Source organism: Coturnix japonica, chromosome 8, assembly GCF_054131305.1.
Source record: "Coturnix japonica strain WE chromosome 8, WE-NBRP24, whole genome shotgun sequence".
Lineage (NCBI taxonomy): Eukaryota > Metazoa > Chordata > Aves > Galliformes > Phasianidae > Coturnix > Coturnix japonica.
Window position 1 is genome coordinate 2,024,195 of NC_140670.1, and position 19,057 is coordinate 2,043,251.

A 19,057-nucleotide genomic window follows, 5' to 3' on the forward strand; every position below is an offset into this window, starting at 1 on the left:
TCACACTGGTGTTAAACTAGAGAGAGATCAGTTTGTGTATAACATGATGTTGCTTCACATTGGCTGGAACAAGATTCGTCATTCAGAAGTGACGTAAGCTTTCTGCTTCTGTTTTGTCCTAATTAGTTGTTATTCAACAAATAATCCACTTCCAGATATTCTAAATTCTCATACGGAAGATCAAATGTTCCAATAATGTACATACAGATCTCAGAAAATAGAGAGAAGAAAGTAAACTACCAGCTATGTGTCCCAATTTTGCAAAGCATTCTTGATCACTCTTCTATTAGGAAATGCCAGATTTCAGCTCATTACAAATATTTTCAGAGGAAGGCTTTTGAGTCCTCTGCAATGACATCTCAATAACACTGACCAGGATTTTCACTAAATAAACTGCATAATTGCCCTCACCTGAACCTCCTGCTCCGTGTTTTATTGCTAGTCACCTCGTGACAAAAATCACATACTGAGTAATTTCTGCATTAAAAGGTTATAATCTTCATTTTATTTCTTTTTAACTGTGTTCTGCAGAATACTGCAATATTGTAATGACTCCTGAAACAAAGTAATCAATTTGCTATCAATGAAAAAACACTGAATAACACACACACGCATATGACCTGGAGATTAACTGGCTTAGCTTTGAGAAATGTTGGAGCTACAGAATTCAAGCAAAACACCATGCTTTTATTTTTGTTTTTCTGTTATGCATTAATAGTTTCATACATTACATACGTTTATATACCACCTCATTGTTGGTCTCCAGAAACATTCAGCATATGTCAGTGAATGTCAATGGGTGCCACTTGTCCCTCATGAAAGAATTTCACACTGCAGCTTTGCTTCATACGCACTTCCATGTCAGGTTTCTGTCAGACTGCCCCTCTGCTGCCATCTGTCACGTAGCAACTAAACATAATGGAGTACTGGTGGGAGGGTTCAGCCTTTACTCCCGTACCACCACCAACTGCCTCTGATATTGTAGGCCAACATAGTAACAAGAAAGTATTACTTCTAGAGCAGCCCTTGTACTTATATATATATACATAGGTTGTCTCATATATACACAAAAATACATAGAGCTGCCTTCTCTTGTTTCTATGAATCTCATCTCCTCTGGCAGGAAGAGACCACGGCTAATAATGTCACACTTCAGGTGACTGAAGTGCCAGTGATGGAAGTTTACCTTCAATACAGAAATGAAGAAGCAAATTTTCTGAGTAAGTCAAATGCCCAATAAGCATTCCCAAGTAACCATCTTAAACTAGACATAAGTTTTCACTTTCTGTGTTGAAGAAGACAGAGAAGAAACATTGGATTGAGTTTTACTCATAAGGTTTGTTGGAACGTAGGATTTCATTTCTTGCTGTCCCAGAAGTGAAAATGACGTGTTTTGTAAAATAAATCACATATGCAAATCACATCTGTACCTGTTTAACTTAAAAAAATATTTCCTTAGCAAAAAGACTTTTCAAGCTGTAGCCCAACTCAGTGTTTCACACACTTATTGCATAGTACTACAGTACAACACTTTTCACATAACTCTTAAGCTGTGAATATGTGATCACACTCTACATTTAAGGTGAAAACCTGCAGTACTGCCTACACTTTATTATCTGGCAAACTAAGGAGAGCTAAATGATATTTTTTGTAGCCTTGTAATTTAACGTGGTATTATTATGCTATTATATGGGTTGTAGTTTACAGTACAGGGATCTCCAACAGCAGTGAGATTAACAGTAATTTTATGCAACATTTTGTTACAGCAATATAAGCAAGACAAAACAATTGTTTAATATCTTGTAGTAAAAGTGGGCATTTCTCAATTCAACATCTTATATTGAGGAATAATAAGAAAAAAATAAATAAATATTTTAACGATTGCCTAAACTTTTACTTCTTCCCATCTGCCCTGCTTTCTGCTTTGGAAAGCCTCTAGGGTTTAGTAGAAGCAAAATAAAGGATGATGCCAGATGTCTCTCTTTAGAAGAAAGAAATAAGTAAGCTTTTAAAACCCCAGCTCTTTTTTCTGTTTTTTTTTCTTTCTTTTTTTTCCTTTTTTTTCTGAAGAAACTCTAAACCAAACTTTCTATCATATGCATTTTAAAGGTATTTATCAGTACAACATGGTACCTTCATGTACCTTGTCCTGTTTTGTTAACATTATGCATGCTTATCTCCTAAATTATAAATACCCCTAAGGGCAATGTGTCAATAAAGATAAGTTCTGAAGGTACCCTGGAGAATATAACCTGACTCTCTTTAATGTCTTCTGAAAGCTCTCATCTTAAAACATCCTATCTACCTAGTTTACAAATCAGAAGACACCTTGCTATAATATTTCCCCAAGGAGCAATGAAACTCTTTCAGGAATAACATAACTTGCTATACTGAAGCACTTCACAAACCTATTTCCACCTTTCTATACAAAACCTAGGCCTACCATTAAAATTCCCAAACTTTTACCCAGATTTCTCTAACCTCACCTGCTTTTTATTAGTAAACAAATATAGCGTACTAATGTAACAGCTCAACTAATTAGAATGAAATATACGCACATACATTTCTGTATCTGGTTAGGCAGTAAGAACTCTACCTGTTAGATCATGAAGGTACCACTCTTAAGGGAAACATTAAGAATATCTCATTATTGAATCAATTCCTGCTTAACCCAAATGTCTAATTTCTATGTAATAATCTACTGTTCATAGCTTAAAAAAAAAAAAAAAAAAAAAAAGTTTAATAAAAAAGCTGCAATGTTTAATAAATAGTTGTAATAACTTCAAATGTAATAAGTCATTTCTGAAGCTTCTGGGAATCACTTTCTAATTAGCTTTCTGTTTAAGCATTCATGCAAAAATCTTTAAACAATTTTCAGCAAAGTAGGATCATTTTTACATAAAAAGAATCTCAGGACACAAGCAAATTGCAAGATGTACAATTTTAAAATGGCCCACGTTTATCCCTTTTTCTTTTCAATTTTATGTCATTGATAACTCTTGTTTACTAGATATTTCAACAGAGTATCCAAATTTTGCCCTTAAAATGACTGGTTCCTGTCATGCTTCCGGTTAAAAACACCAGTGGCTAAAGTACCCTGTTATCTCATAAATCTCTTTAGGGATAGACATCAACGCCAGCTGCTCATCCCACGGAGTCCTAAAGCCGTTTTCATGTCACAGAATTAAAGTGTACAGACATACAACCTGGAGTGAAGCAATGGGGGAAAAAACCTTTGAACAAATTGAATCCCAGTAATTCAGTAATTACCAATAATGAGCACGCAAAGCTATTTAGGAGCTGCAGTTTATCAGTTTACTTGGTTTACCATGCAGCGCAATGCATGGCAGACCACTTGCACTGCATTGACTACTTTTATTTCTATTAACTGATAAATAAAAATGAGCTCCTAATTCCAACATAGGAATTGAAGAGACGAAGAGTAAAACTTTTGTTCATGTATTTCAATGAAAAGTTTTAGAAATATTTAGAGATACTTTAAAAATATTTAGAGATACTCTTACCGTCATTGTTTTTATTTATCATAATGGAGTGCAATAAATACTTGCTAACTCTTACCATCACTGTTTTTATTTATCATAATGGAGTGCAATAATTGTTATGATGTGCATCCCATTCCTATTATTTTTGAGCATTCTTTCAAACCACTATATATATATACATGTATTTATTTATTTATTTATTTTAATAACTCTTTCAATATTTAAAAAAGAGCAAGTTCATTAACTAAAATTATCTCCACACATTTCACTATGTAAAGAAGTAAATGAGCTTAGTTCTACTGATCCACTGTTCATCCCAGTAATTATTCACTGCTTGGGAGCCTGCACAAAAATTTCCTAAAATTATAAGCATTTGAAGAAATTTTTCACTTGTTTTCATTTAATTCCTAGGAGTAAACAGATGGTAAACATTCAGTTCACAAAAACTTAAGAACAGAGATCCTATGGGATCCCTGTTAGGCAGCTCAGAGATGATTTACTGGGCCATAGAAAACCCACGCTCTGGAGACTGGGGAGCAGGGTCGTTCTGTTTAAGGAGACTGAAGAGGAAGGGGTGCCCACAAAAAACGTTGTGGCTTTTAAAGAACAGAATTTGAGAGAATTCTTCCTGCTACATAACTACTCCCTCCCCATCCACTGTCTTCTTTGGTACAGAAAAAAAGAAATAAAAAACAATGCTTGTCTCAACATCTCCTCCAGTAACAGTGTCTGGCAAGCCTTGGTTTCTGGGATAGTTAGGAGGAATTAACCATGAAGGGAAATTTCAGCTCATAGCTCAGGGACGGCTGCTTTACACCAAAGATTTCAATTGAGTAACAGCTGTTAGACATGATCGTGGACTACTTCTTCATATCCTTTCAAGCTTCTACACCCTCTAACTATGCAGATTACCCGTACAGACCAATGCACGTTTAGGAAAAAGAGGAGAAAAAGAGAAGCTTTTGAGAAAGTAGTAGCGCAACTGTGCGGAACTTGAAATACAACCTTAGTAACTGAATCCAGAAGTGATGATGCATTATTTATGCATGTAAACTGACTCCTGATGTATGGGTAGAGTTTATAGGGTTGTACTGAACAATCTATAAATTTCCATGATGAACTTTCATAGCATTGTTTGGGAAATTAGACATTTGCCTGATTTGATGGACCTAACAGCATTAGCAGACAGGACCTAGTTACAGAAAACAGAACAAGTCATGTCGGATTGGTCAGTCTCAGCATCCCTTCCTTCATTTTCAAGTGAAGGCTAATCACAAAGAAATTTACCAAACCACGGCATTTCCACTGGCAGCTAAATCTTCAATGCTTACCATACTCTTCATGCAATGTACGTACGATGTGTACAGATAACTGTTCATTATAGTAGTAAAACAAATGGTAACCTGGATTTCCATTTTAAACAAATGCCTTAAATCTCAATTGAAAGCCAGAAGCTGAGTGGGATGTGAGCTTCAACCGCACCTTTATGTCACAGCTCCAGCAGCAGAAAATGTGATACATCATTCTGATGCGTGCTGTCCTCTAAGCCAAGGGATCAGTAGCAGCAACTAATAGAGTCACACATCAACGTCCGTGACAAAAACAGCTGCCTAATTACACAAAATTCACAACCTGTTAATATCTCAGAATGAAGCAGATTATTAGCTGTGACATGAGTCCTTTCCAATCCCTTGATCCAAGGAGCAATAATCCTGTGAGTGACAATAGGGGTGACAAGGAAACACACATCAAAGAATTAGAGCAGAGTGGTACAGCTAGACTTTACATGCATTCTAAGGATTTTGATGCTCTTCACATGCAGTAATAGGCTTTCAACAGTTTATAGAGCTAGGGCAGTATTACTACAGCATTCCATTTATAATGCAAATGAACAATTCATTAGAGAAACCATAAGTAGGAATTACATATGGTTGGCATCTTGGAGCTAAAATCAGGAATTCTGGTTCCTGACTGATTGGTTTAACAGATTCTTGTGTAAAAATAACAAACCCAAGAGGAAAACACTACGCCCATTCAGGAGTGGATCAGTCCTGAAATTTTATTTTAGTTAGAGGCTGAGAAAAAAAAACAAATCTGTTTGTTTGCTGGGTCAAAAACGCGTGGTCTGAACAGCACCTACCAGTTTGTACAACAAACGTTCTGGGACGCTGACTAGACATATATTGTGCTTAATGCCTTTGACTCCCACTTAGGCTCCTACACAGCGCAACATGCAAATAAACAACTGCGTATATACAAAACATTTGAGGAAAAGCAGTAATAAAGCAGTCCTTCCACTTCAGTCTCAGAAGTTATTTGCTGGGATGTGCTTTGCATAGATATGTCCTGGGTTCATAGAAAACCTAATAGAAGATAAAAGGTCCCGATAACTTTCAAAGCTCTGCTGTATCACTGAAAAATGAAAGTTTCCCAAAGAGGTCTCCAGTGGATTAGCAGCTTTGCTGTGTGCTACCCTTCTCCATGGCTTTTCATTATATTTCATAGTCACTTAAGCCTTTTCCTAATAAAAAGACAGTGCCCACGGTGAGATTATGAAATACACCAAAGTTAAGTTGATAACGGTTTAATTAAACGTTGCTCACTAACAACTGGCATGACTCAGACAATAAAAGGGAAAAATGAATGCTGTAATTGCTTCTTCTGCTGCCTTTTCACAGTCTTCTCAGATGTTCTTCCCATGACATTGCCTTTCAGAGAACACTGCAGAAGATCTGGTCGCATGTCGCAGTTGCTCAGCTCTTTTACACTGAGCATGAAGGATTCATTTAACTCCAGGCGACTGCAGTAATCCCACAGTAGGTCTGGAGAAGGCTCTGCATGATTAGATTTTGTCTGCTTCTTTTTAATTAAAATAAGAGAGCCAGGTCTTCAAAGGGAGTAAATGAGCAAAGCTCTGTTGAAAGGAGTATTTACCAATTGAGCTCCCAACATCAATAGTAAAATCTTCCTGTTAAAGGCAAGTTCTACATTTTACAGCACTACTCTCTACAGAGAAGTTTCATGACACTTCTATAAGCAAATCTCATCCCTTTAACAAAGACTCTTAATAAAGGCACATACCTGAATTTGTTTCTTTAGATGTGGTCCTCACTCCTTCATTCCCCACAGGTCACGTGCGGTAAGTAGATACATGACTACTCCTATTCCCTCCTCATTATAATGACTTTCTACAGTACTTAGTTTTTCTCATGTGCTGTATACTCTACATATACATATACATAATATACATAATATAATACACAATACAAATAAAATACATAATATACATATACATATACATAAACTAATTCAATGTCAGCTTAGAACTATGACTGTGATAAGTAGCTTGGGGTCAGCGCACACTCCCCTGCAGATGTGGAAACAGGCAGGTCAGGAATGTGTGTATCAACTGTTTTCTGTAGAAGACATGGAGAATAGCGATTAGGTTTACATTTCCCCTTAAGAGAGGACTGATTTTACATCTTTGTACTATATTAAGTAATAATCTTGTATGTTAAAAACATACATAGCCTTCTGATAGATGTTCAGCATAATTATCAATTGGTAAGACCAATTAAATAATAATGTAAATACTGATTTATTTAAACAGCCTTAAACCCTGTGGGGTATCTAGTTTTGTCCTGGCATACTGGAAATCTACAGGAAAGAATGCAAAAGGCAGTGGAAATTAAAAAAAGAAAAGCTGTTTCAAGTTTGTTTTCACTCACAAAAACACCTACAAAAATGTGCACTAATCAAAAATACTATCATACGAAAAGCAAAACAAATATTTCCTAATAGCAGAAGAACAAAAAATGGGTCTTTTCTGAACTGAAATAGAGGAAGCAGGACATCCAAAAAATAAAAGTCACCTTTAACAGCGCTGTTTAGGAAAGGAACATGTACTCTCAAAAACTGCCTTAATTTTTCATGGACAAAACAGGGTGGGTCATTATGATACACAACTGGACCAGTAGACTAGATTAGTATGGTGACAGAGTAATTCTTCGAATGGTGTATAACACAAAAGAAAATATGCAACCGATTAAATGTGTGTCTAAATGCTTTAGAAAAAAACAGAAGTTGAATTGGAAAACAGAAAACTATAAGGGATTCCAAGAAAGTAGAATAGGAATCAATACACTAAACAGATATTCTAGTTATTTCCAGAGACATAAAAATTCATGAGTTCAGTAATTTGCCATTAACAACTTTACTTCATTTTTGATGAGACATATTTTATTTCATGCAACTTCTGATTTTAGAACGGATTCCTCTGAGATTCTGTTACGAATTAACTCTCATATTTTTCCCATTCAGTACAGGAAGATAGCTCTATGTTCAGCCCCTTAAGAAATTTTCATAAAATGGATAATTTGCCAATTTTATTTTTCAGTTCATCAGCAGCATAAAAGTAATCTCTCTTGACAGGTACAATGATATACATATGTCAGGTTATGCAGGTGAACTATAATTACTTGTTGAAAATGATTCTTGTTAAAAGTGTAAGTTATAATCTGCTATGGTACCTGAGATAAAAAATGCTGAAGATTTTTTGAAGTTGCTTGTAAACAATTTCAGAGATGATTCAGTTGCTTGCAACTCAGAGCATGTTACTCCGAAATGACTGCTCCTCAGTACATAAATAGTTTCAAATCAGTCTGCAACCACCTTGCACTGCTGAAAAGAAACCTCATGTTTATATCTAAGAACATAGTAAAACAGACTGATCTCTTCTTGTTTTAGAAAACAAATCTAACAGTGGTTAAGAGATCCTCATTCCTTTATTGCCATCTTCCAATGAATTCTCACCTGCTTGCAATTGTTTTATTCTTTGTCCGTGGTATTATACCAGCTCACCTCTTCATTAAGCCTGACTGCTAGCTAGCAGCTCTCTGCCGTGTTGGGGATTACTCTGTCCTTTCACCCATCCTCTGAGTGCTATTACTTTCTCAGCTTGACAGGTCAGATACGATTTAAGGCAGCAGAGTTTTTTTCACCATCAGTTATTTCTAACAAACAACAGAACAAACTTCTCTTATCCTACATAAGTTTCTTACTCTTACCAACAAACTAAAATGTCTCAATATCATCAACAGTTTAATATCAGTTAAACTTCTATGTGCTTCAGACCTTACAGACAATGGAAGCCACACACTAAATCCTTGCTAAGCATTTACTACTGAAAAAGGTTCAACAAACAGCTGCACCAGTGATCACCACACAGAAGGTGCTACTTCTAAATCAGTACCCTTAAGTACTTGCTTTACAGCAACACAGTGCTGCAACCCACTGCATTGGCATGTTGTATTTTTTGGGAAATGGCATCACAGAAGATGCTGACTCCTAAATGCTTTCAACTTTTTAAACAGATCGCAGTAAGTGTCAAATCCCATTTCAACAATACTGTATCTTCTCACAAATTGACTGGACACCACTGCACTCTGCATCACAAAAGCATAGTGTATTTATTTTATACACTTACTTGTGGTTCCGTTTAGACACTATTTCTTTGTGATGTTATTTTTTTCAGCATCCTAGTAAATATGCTATTACTGAAAAAAACTCAATCTGGTTACTCCTTCGCACTATTGCTCTTTTATCTCCATAAATTAATACATTACAATAGATACAAGCATATTAGAAGCTTATGTTTACAGTAGGTAATCTACAGCACTAAGGTACTACACAGTGTTAAAAATCCAACTAGTGATCTGTTTGATTGCACAGCGTTCTATAAAAGAATATCAGCAGCCTCTGTAAATCAGCATTCATTGTATACGCACCTGTTTTAAATTACTGGGGAAATATTTCCCCAAGTATAAACGTTTCATTATGTTACAGTGTAGTTTTGATAATGGACTGCTGCTACCACTGCTGATAATTCCCTGACAGTTGTATTAACCTTCTCATTTAATCAGTACAATGCCGAGCTGCCCACATCATCTGTTGCAAAAGCCAGACACAGATTACAAAACTGTCTTCAGTGCAAACAAGCCAGCAAATAAATAATAAGTTAAATACGAAGGTGTTACTGGGGTTGTGAAATACTACCAACACTGAACAGCAGAATGAGCACGTATAAGATGACCTTAGTAGTTTCAAAGGCAAGATTTGCATCTGCCATATTTCATTACATTTCAGCCACTTTAATTTGACCTCGTGACCTATTTCACTTGTGCTAGCAATACTTCAAGCTTACAGCCAATGTCTTCTTATCTCAAGCTAATAACAAACATGCTCGCTTCCATGGGCATGTTCTTTATACAATTCATATTCAGAAATTTAAAAAAATAAAATAGATCATTAATTCTCTTACACGCACAGTTCTTTCCTGTTCTTAGCATCATACATCATTTCTCATTTCAAAGGCAGTCTGAAGGAGTTGATAATCTACACAGCCTGAGAATACACGTCTGTTACCACCACAGGTATCACATGCCCTGCTGTTTGCACTTAGTGTCTAATCTAAGTCTCTCTCATGTTAGAACACCTCCATGCCAGTCATAAAAATGTAGGTCAACTCTTCCCTCCTTAACAACTTCATTTCTAAAGACTTCCAAGTAGTAGTAAAATAAGGAAGTCGTAATACAACTGAGTCACTCTATCAACCTATTGTTCTTATCTTGTTCATCTTTCATTTTTATACACCTAATTATGACTCAATACCTCAACTGATTCCTTCAGCCTCAGGTACCTCCACATCTCCTTCCAAGCTAAACTTCAGAAGTAGACAGCTCCATCACAACCTTGCTGAAAACTACTCTCATAAAGTGATATTATGCTATGTTTCTTCTATTAGAATTTTAGTCGTATGAAAGCTTTGTTATACCAAGATGTCCAGACAGCAATCCAGCCTATCCTTAAATGTATTGATAGCCATCTGTAAGTGCTGTTCACTTCCCAGCAAGTCCAGATGATTAGCTCATGTCAGAATCTTTAAAGTAGCTAGAGCTGGATGAGCCAAGACCCATACTTCTACATTCAATTCAGCTTGATCATTACTGAGCCTGCTGCAAAGAGTAAGTAGATAGAATCATAGAATCATTAGGGTTTGAAAAGACTTTTGATATCATCTAGCCTAATTGCCAGCCTATCTCCACCAAGCCCACTTACTGCATCTCCCAGCGCCACATCTCCATGTTTCTTAAACAGCCCACAGGTGGTGACTCCACTACCTTCTTGGGCAGCCTGTGCCACCACACCACCACTCTTTCTGAGAAGAGATTTTTCTTTATGTCCCACTGGAACCTCCCCTGGCACAACTTGAGGGCATTAGCAAACCCAGCTTCACTGCAATCTTCTTTCAGGGAGTTGTAGAGGGCAACAAAGTCACCCCTCTTCTCCAAACTAAATAATATCAGTTCCATCATCCACTCCTCATAAAACTTGCACTCCTAGACCCTTCACCATCTTCAGTGCCCTACATACAATACAATCCAGAATCTTGCAATATTCTCATGTTGGGAGCCTGACCAGCAGTCTAATTGAGCTAAGTTATATCCTGTTTTCTTATCCATCTTGACACGCTTTATGTTCCCTCTTGTTTGTTTCTTAGGTTACAGCAGAGCACACATCCGTTTCCAAGTATTTGCATATTTGGAATAGACAATACAATTAAAGCAATTTAATATAGAAAATAGTTAAAAGGAAACAATATAAGAGAAACCAAAAAAGAACCTATTTTCAGATTTTCAATACTAAGGCAAGGAATCAATTGGGAACATTAAACCACCTTTCATGTCTCTGCTTCTGATTCAGGCTATTGCAAAGGAATATGCCCACCAATGAAAGCACTTAAGGAATAGCGTGCACTAGCTTAAAGCTGGTCCTGTGCTTTGAACACCTTTACAACCCTTTTTGGTGGAATCCTCTGAAATTCATCAGTGTTTTACTAAGACTTGTGGAACATGAGCCTGTAATGATAAAACCCTTTCCAAATGAACAGTTTCCAATCCAGACTCAAAACATCTTGAAGATGCACAGATAAAACAGTGTCGAATCCTACTCTATTGACAATTGGTGCCTGAAAAAAAAAGAATTGTCTCACACAGCACATTACATAGAAAATTTCTGTAAACAGGTTGTCGAGATGATTAAACTACTTTAACTAATTTTTGCGTCCACTAGAAAGCTCAATTATACTATTTGTATTACGCCTGTCTTGCCACTTCCAGTTAATTCCTTCAGTTCTTGGCTATGCACTAATTTATATGAAATCAGATAATAGTTGAGAGATTCTCAAGATAACAAATCTATGCTGTGTGAGCAAAGATGTCAAAGCTAAAATAACTTCCTCGCTTTTCAGTTATGATGATCTAGCCTAAAAACGACCTACTGCAGCTTATTAATTACAGAACTTGCTTTCAAAGGATAACCACCAAGTCGCAGAGAGAGCTTTATTTTAGATTTTTGTTATATCATAGAATTTCCCTAGTAGTAAAATAACAGAAATAAACATGGTTGGAAGGGCAAAAAAAGGGAGGATTACGAGAATTAAGACCTTGAAAGGGACATTAAAGATCACCCAGTTAAAACACACTGACTGCCATGGGCAGGGCTGCTAACCACTAGATCAAGGAATAGATCAGGCTGCCCACGGCCCCACGCTATCAGGACCCAAACACCTCCAGACATGCGGTATCCCCACCTTCCCTGGGCAATCTCACTGTGCCACTGTCTCAATGCTCTCTGGCCCGATAAGAGAATGAAACCAGGAAGCAATTACTTAATATCTAAAATACAGATGTTACAGCAGGAAACACATAGTTCCAGAAAAATTCTACAGAGATAATAAATCAAAATGTGAGATTTAATTAGATATAAAGAAGATTCTGTTTTATCTCTAGGGCAATTAAACTAAAAAGGACACCACTATCAGCACAAGTAATAGCAATATCAAAATAATCAGGGAATAATTGATTGCTGCAGCGGAGGTGTGCCAAATAACGACAAAATAAAAAAGAAAACACATCAAAGATTAAATGGTCATTAAGGAATTCTCTTAAGAGTGTGATACAACAGTCAGGACAGCAAGGGACAGATCCATTGAAGAGCAGAAAATGTAGCAAGCACATCTATCAGCACAGTTGTGCTATCAATAGGTTCATCAATATTTTTTAAAATACCAACAGCCAAAGAATGAAGCTTAAGATGAAGATATCAAAGAGACCAAGCAAGCAATAAGGGTAACAAAAGGATAAATGAAATGACTATACACACTGTAATACAGTAAGAAGAATAAGGACAGCAGAATGAGAGAAAACAACATTACATCGTGGGATGCATTTGTGTGGAAATAATTCCAAGTGAAATGAATAATGTACAGATGTATTCATTCTGTTTATTGAGAGGAGAAACTACAAATATATAGAGAAACCCTCTATCTGTCAATAAAATTGAGCACATTTTGAGGACTGGAGAGGCACCGAATGGGCTTATTAAAAAGAGAACTCCTTCCACAACACATACTTCACAGTGCCCAAAAAGGAGCAGAGTATGCCCTTGTTTATGCTGCATGCTTCTGATGAAAAATGAGCCTCAGCAGAATCCAGGGACAGAGGCAAGACGTGCAGCTAAGTATTCAGATCCTATTTCAGTCCTAAACTCTCAAGGCAGTTTGTCACAATAAGAATTACAGTCGCAATCTTAAAGGTGATTCTGAATTTTCTTTGTACAAGAACTATTAGATCCCCACTGCACATGAATGAGGAGACTGAAGTGGATGATTACTGAGCTGATTCATGGCCTCCAGATGCTAAATTCAATCCGCAAAGGTATTCAGGCAATGAGACAATGAAAATAGCTGATACAGGGATGCTACCAAGTCCTAAAAGATATTGGAAAATGTCACTTGAAACAGCAAGCCAACAGCATACATTATTCACCCCTCTAGCAGAACAACACCTGTCCTAAAAGCTGAAAAAAGCAGCATCAATAACACAGATTGCATTTCAATTGTCTTTCAGACGTCCTCTAGCTACACCAGTTACGAGTGAATTAAGGAACTTTGAGCCAATGCTGAGAAATAAGATACTGCCCTTCCAGCACAGCGCTCACAGATCACCAGTATTCAGCAATCCACTAATAAGTAGTAAAATATTCGTCTCTTCATCCCGTTGATATTGCTGTGAGATAACTTGGTTCTATGGCAGCAAAATACTGAGTATGCCATTTAGATCACACAGCTTAAAATATGTAATCCCAGAAAAAATACAAGACAGCTATTTTAGCTTCAAAGAAACAGCACTGCTGTTCAGACAGCTATCACCTCTGTTTGTCTCCAGATCGGTTGTGAGTCACCCACAGTAAATTAATCTAAAACAGTTTGATCTGTGTCTATGGGACTTGTATATACACTCAGCCTTTCTCCACTAGCGGTCAGACATCTTATTACAAGTCAAGACTCACTACTAACTGGAAGAATCACATGCTCTGGTACTATCTTACCTTGAAAAACGTCTGTCCCATCAGGTGAGAAAATACAAAAGCACATCACGAAGACTTAGAAGAAATAAAAAAAGACCAAAATAACAAATCTACTCGTTTTGGTGATTTTTGTCCTCATCATTCATCAAATGAGTGCAATAAAGCGTGGACACTTTGTTGTTTACGTCCTGATTGCACTGCCCAAAGTACAGGAGCATAACATATCATGCAAGAAACGTAGCTGTAATCACAGTGCTGTGCTCACGGAGACAAGTTATTAAATGAGATGTAATAAATTCTAGCACTGCAGTGCATATAACTACTCAGAGCTAAACAACTTAAAGTTCTTCCCTATCAGTCAAGAGTACATATTTCAAGTGCTTTATATGAAGTACATAGACTTGACTCTAAAAACCAAAACATGGAATGGCTTGGGCTGAAAAGGATCTCAAAGATCATGTAGTTTCAACTCCCCTGCCATGACCAGGGTTTCCAACCACCAGACCAGGCTGCCCAGATCCACATCCAGCACAACAGATCACAAGGAACATGTCAAAATTACTCATTAAAAGAAAATCTTACTTACCCTGAAAGCAAATCTAAGCTGGTTAAATAACAGCAATGAAAGCAGGGCTGAGTAAACACAGGAAGAAATAGCTGGTATGTTTTCATTAATATTCCTATTGGTGTATATTATAAGCACATTCTTTTGTGTTTCTAAAGCTGCTTAGGTAACTACTGTATCGATTTTCTCAGCATTCCCATTTTATGAGCTAGGCAAGTTAGTGCATATTGCAACACCTATTTTTCAAATGCTCTATCACTTACATTACAACTAACTACAAATAGAACTCAGTGCAGGCCACTCTCTCCATTAAAACAAAGAGGAATTGTGCCACTTCAAACTGATTCATAGTTATTCCTGCAACAGCAACACAGCGTGTACGTAGAGTAAGTTAAATTGAAACTAATGGAAAAGCAAAGGCTGGTGAAGCATAGAAAGGAAAAAAAAATAATAGGCAGCTAAGAAAGAAAGAAGGTGTGGGTGCTCCCATCTTTGCACATGGACAGTTACCTCAGATGCTTTCTCAACACTGTTGAGAGAGTTAACTATTCTCCAGTTGTAGGTGATTTGCAGGCAGTCGTGAAAAGAAGCAGCTCGCTTTGGTGTGTACGCAGTCACACACCTGATATATTGCTTTCCATTGCCTTAGAACTTAGATTGAAATATCCACTGGCTTCCATGTGATTTTGACTGGAAATCGCAAGACAAAACCCTGAGTTCAACACTGCTATTCTCAGAATTCTCAGTCAGCTCCAACTCGGAGAAAACCTGAAGTCCTTCTAGGCATGCATTTCACATTTACTGGATCACACAGAGATACTTACATCTTTACAGAACTCAAGTTTGTTGCTAATTCTACACCACATCCAAGAGAGCCGAACATACGGGGATGCAAGCACACCGTGCGAGGCTCTGTGTAGAAGAGACCAGGCTTAGGCAGGCAGACTTGCAAAGCCTGCAGTGAGCTTCACTGTCTTCCTTTAGTGACTTACAAGCTTGGATTTTAGGAGACAATGCCATCATTTGAATGACAGAAAGGAACAAATGCTGCTAGTCATTAATAACAATGAATGGGAAATCACTAACAGAAGTATTAATGCTTTTAATTACAAAGCAACTTCTGTCCCTTCTCCTCTACAAACTGATTAGACTATTCATTCTGCTTACCTATTCTGTTATTTTGAGTGGATTTGTAGTTCTTTGTTTCACTGTCAGACAAAGACTGAAATTTCTGTTGATCTTGCTGAAAACTTGAATGCTGCATACATCTGTTGTGCCCCCCCAATTACCAATTACTTTCCTTTTGTACTTGAATGTGAAATACAAAAGATCCACCATACAGAAGCTCAAAATTACTCAACATAATAGAGTTTACTCACTAACACCATGCATGGAGCAGAACATAATTCACTTACCATATTACTTTATGTGAGAATTGTTCAGAAAGTAATATAATAACTATAGCCACAGTGAGTAACTACAAGGACATAATCTAAATACTTGACAAGTCTGAATCCGTACTAAATCAAAACACTTCACTGTGTTTGATTATACCAACCAAAGATGAAAAGTCTGAATGGGTAAATGTCCATGCAACAGTCTGCAATTAATACAACTTCTGTTAAGAATCAAGGATAAAAGATAAACACATGCACATGATTTTTTCCCCTCTTTTTCTGCTGGTTAGGCTTGTTCCCAATATAATTGCAGAGCTACATAGTCAGAAGTAAACAGTGATACGCAGACAGGTCAGTTTCAAAATAGAGGTAAACCAATGTTGATGAGGATGGAAAATGGGATTGTGAGACAATTTTCAGTTATTATGAAAGTAACTTTATTAAAGTAATCAGCCAGAGCAGGGGCAGCGGCTTTGTACATCCTTACACGTCAATATCATACAGCTCCTGCAAAAGAAGAGAAAAGGGAATACATGAAAACAAACTATTTAGTGCCCCACATAGTGCATTATCATTTTTTCCAAGCTCCTCACCCTTCTCATTTTCTTCCAGCAACTGCTGGCAGGACGCTGTCTCTGTTCATTCTAGGCACAGAGGACACAAAGATTCAGTTCACCATCAGAAACATCAATTTCTCTATGCAACAGCAATATATACAAGTGCACCACTGCCACAGAACACTTATTGAGATATTCACCTTACACTTTCTGAATCCTTGCATCTTTTTCTGGATGAGACTTGACACCTACAAGACGCCTCAAAGCATCAAAGGATATAGTAACGGTGATTCATTGCGGCTGCATAAACGTAGCACAGCTCTGGCATTTGGAGCCTCTTCTCCTGTAGCAAAATAACACTACACACAATAAACAACTAATAAAAGCCACATCCTAGAAGTGTAACAACAGACTCGAAGCTCTCCCAGGCACATACATGGTGTACTCAATGATATGAAGTCTCTTCCCATGTGCTTGCTCAACTAGAAACACAAAGAAGCATACAATACATACAAGCCACTGTCTACACATGGTTACAGCTGGTTAAATCATCACAGACCAAGCAAGGCCAAGAGTAAAATCCCAACATTACAAGTCAACTCATTGAGTTAAAACACTCTTGTGGTGCCCACATGTTCAAGCAAAGCAAAGCATTTACCTAAATACCATATTCAAAATGAAGGTTATGAGACCAACTAGATATAAGGTCACATTTAAATACACAGCTGTTGCTCATCTGGGGCCATCCCATATTTCATGATAAAAAGTATTCACCTTTGTGAGACACCAGCCATGCAGGAACCCAGGGGACACAAATCAGAATGTATGCATAATTTACATACATTGTTGACATAATAAAGCCAAAAACCTCTGTACACAAATGAGATATGGCATCCTCAGTTGAAATCCAGTCTTGGCGCACAGTTCCCTTTTTCTGAAGTGACAATGGAGCACAGCCCTGTGCAGAACTGGTTTGTACCCGGCAACAGGAGTTATGCAGCCACTTACCTGGAAGCTTGTACTAAATATCTGTTTACTAAAGGTTTCACTATTTCTTGTTATTAGTCCTCAGATGACATTTTGACACTGTAGTTGCAGACCACACACTTGCATGGAGAGTGAAAGACTCAAAGTTACACATAGCATTACTAATGGCATACACCCAATTCACAGAGCCCTATGCTGTGCTTAAGGCAACCACCGCCTCCTCCCAGCCCAGCTCCAGATCAACAGAGGAACCACGACCAATTCTGGCTTCTTCTACAGCTGTGAGCTTACTACGTTATCAGCATATAGATGGATAAATCTATAGACAGAGAGTTTCTTTAAGTTCCATCACAAGTGGTTAGTTAGCTAGTTAGAAGAAAATTCCAGCAGTCAAAAAGTTTGTTCAGAGTAAGTAATATAAATTGTCATTATTTTCCCACACAGTTGAAAAAATGACTACTTTAATAGGGGAAGTGCACAGAAAGTGTTACAGGCCAATACAGTAAATGTAAATTAACCATTGGGTAAATCTTAGTCTTCCTTTCTAAAACAAATGAATCCAACCCAATCCATTTCAGATATAGCAAATGTAGGTAAATTGGCAAAATTGCACCGAAAGAAAGCAGTACAGCGACTGGCGTGGTAGCTGCAGATGGTAGCTAGGTCACAACCACTCCAGGATAAACCTGTTCCTCTGGCTGAAACAAAACCAACCAGATCTGAAGATGTGAGCCAAGGTGTTGAATGAGATCCTTCAGCATGTTCACCAGATGCAGTTAGTTTTCATTTCATAGGTACGCTTTCCTAAGAAGAGACAACCAGTGGCAGAGCTTCCCCTGCCCGAGGAACCTCTGCTTTCTCCACTAATCCCATAGCGCACACATCAGCTGTTGCTATTCAATTCATTCTTCCGAGGGCCTTTACTCCAGAGTTGATGACTTCTCCTCCCAGCTAAAATAATCATGTGAAGATCCAAAGCCATTTAATGTCACAAAACACTGCTGTTATTTTGCAGCCTGCTTGAAAGAGGCAGGTATTTCAAAAACTAAACAGGAATACAAAGGCTCAAAGCTGAAGCCCTTGCTAAAATCAGAAATAAAGAAAAGCTTGGGCAGGATTAGAGTAACAGAGGGACTAAAGGAGCAATGACAGCAAATAATACCATCTCAGTACTCTTACAGCTTCGTGAATTTATTAAATGAGTACAGGGACACAATGAAATACATTAAATGCTTGAAGAAAAAAAACAAAACAAAACAATCAGCAGACAAATCCACTTTGAGATTACCAGGAGACGATTGTAACCACAATATCTAATAAAAGAATATGTGTAAATCAGAAGCATAAAACAGTCAATGCCCCACATTACCATAAAAGGATCAACCTGCTTTATATTAAAAAATAAATAAATGCAATAGAAAAGGAACAGAGGGAAAGCTGAACTCTTGTTTTTAACCATGTTAGGATACATATATTCTTTGCTCACACAAATTAATGTTCATTTTCTCTTACAGTGAAGACAGAGCATTACAAGGTTTTATAACAGATAAGAGTTGTGAAATAAGAAGCAAAGTTAAAGCCATCTACTGGTATTTATTTTCACTGTGTGTTTGCTGCTAC

The 19,057-nt window shown here is 37.3% G+C and overlaps 1 protein-coding gene across 9 annotated transcripts in view; it reads right to left on the minus strand.

The window, feature by feature from the left end:
- The window catches only part of NRG3 (neuregulin 3), a 366,191-nt gene that overhangs the window by 40,687 nt on the left and 306,447 nt on the right, over positions 1 to 19,057 (minus strand). For 2 of the 9 annotated variants that reach the window (XR_014948840.1, XR_014948839.1), the window contains exons 5-7: positions 16,651 to 16,793; positions 16,487 to 16,537; positions 531 to 16,400 (exon numbers count right to left, since the gene is read on the minus strand). The exons of the other annotated variants lie outside the window; for them this stretch is intronic. The gene's annotated coding sequence lies outside the window, so the exon portion shown is untranslated. Of the gene's footprint in view, positions 1 to 530; positions 16,401 to 16,486; positions 16,538 to 16,650; positions 16,794 to 19,057 lie in introns of those variants that run through there. 9 annotated transcript variants of the gene reach the window in all.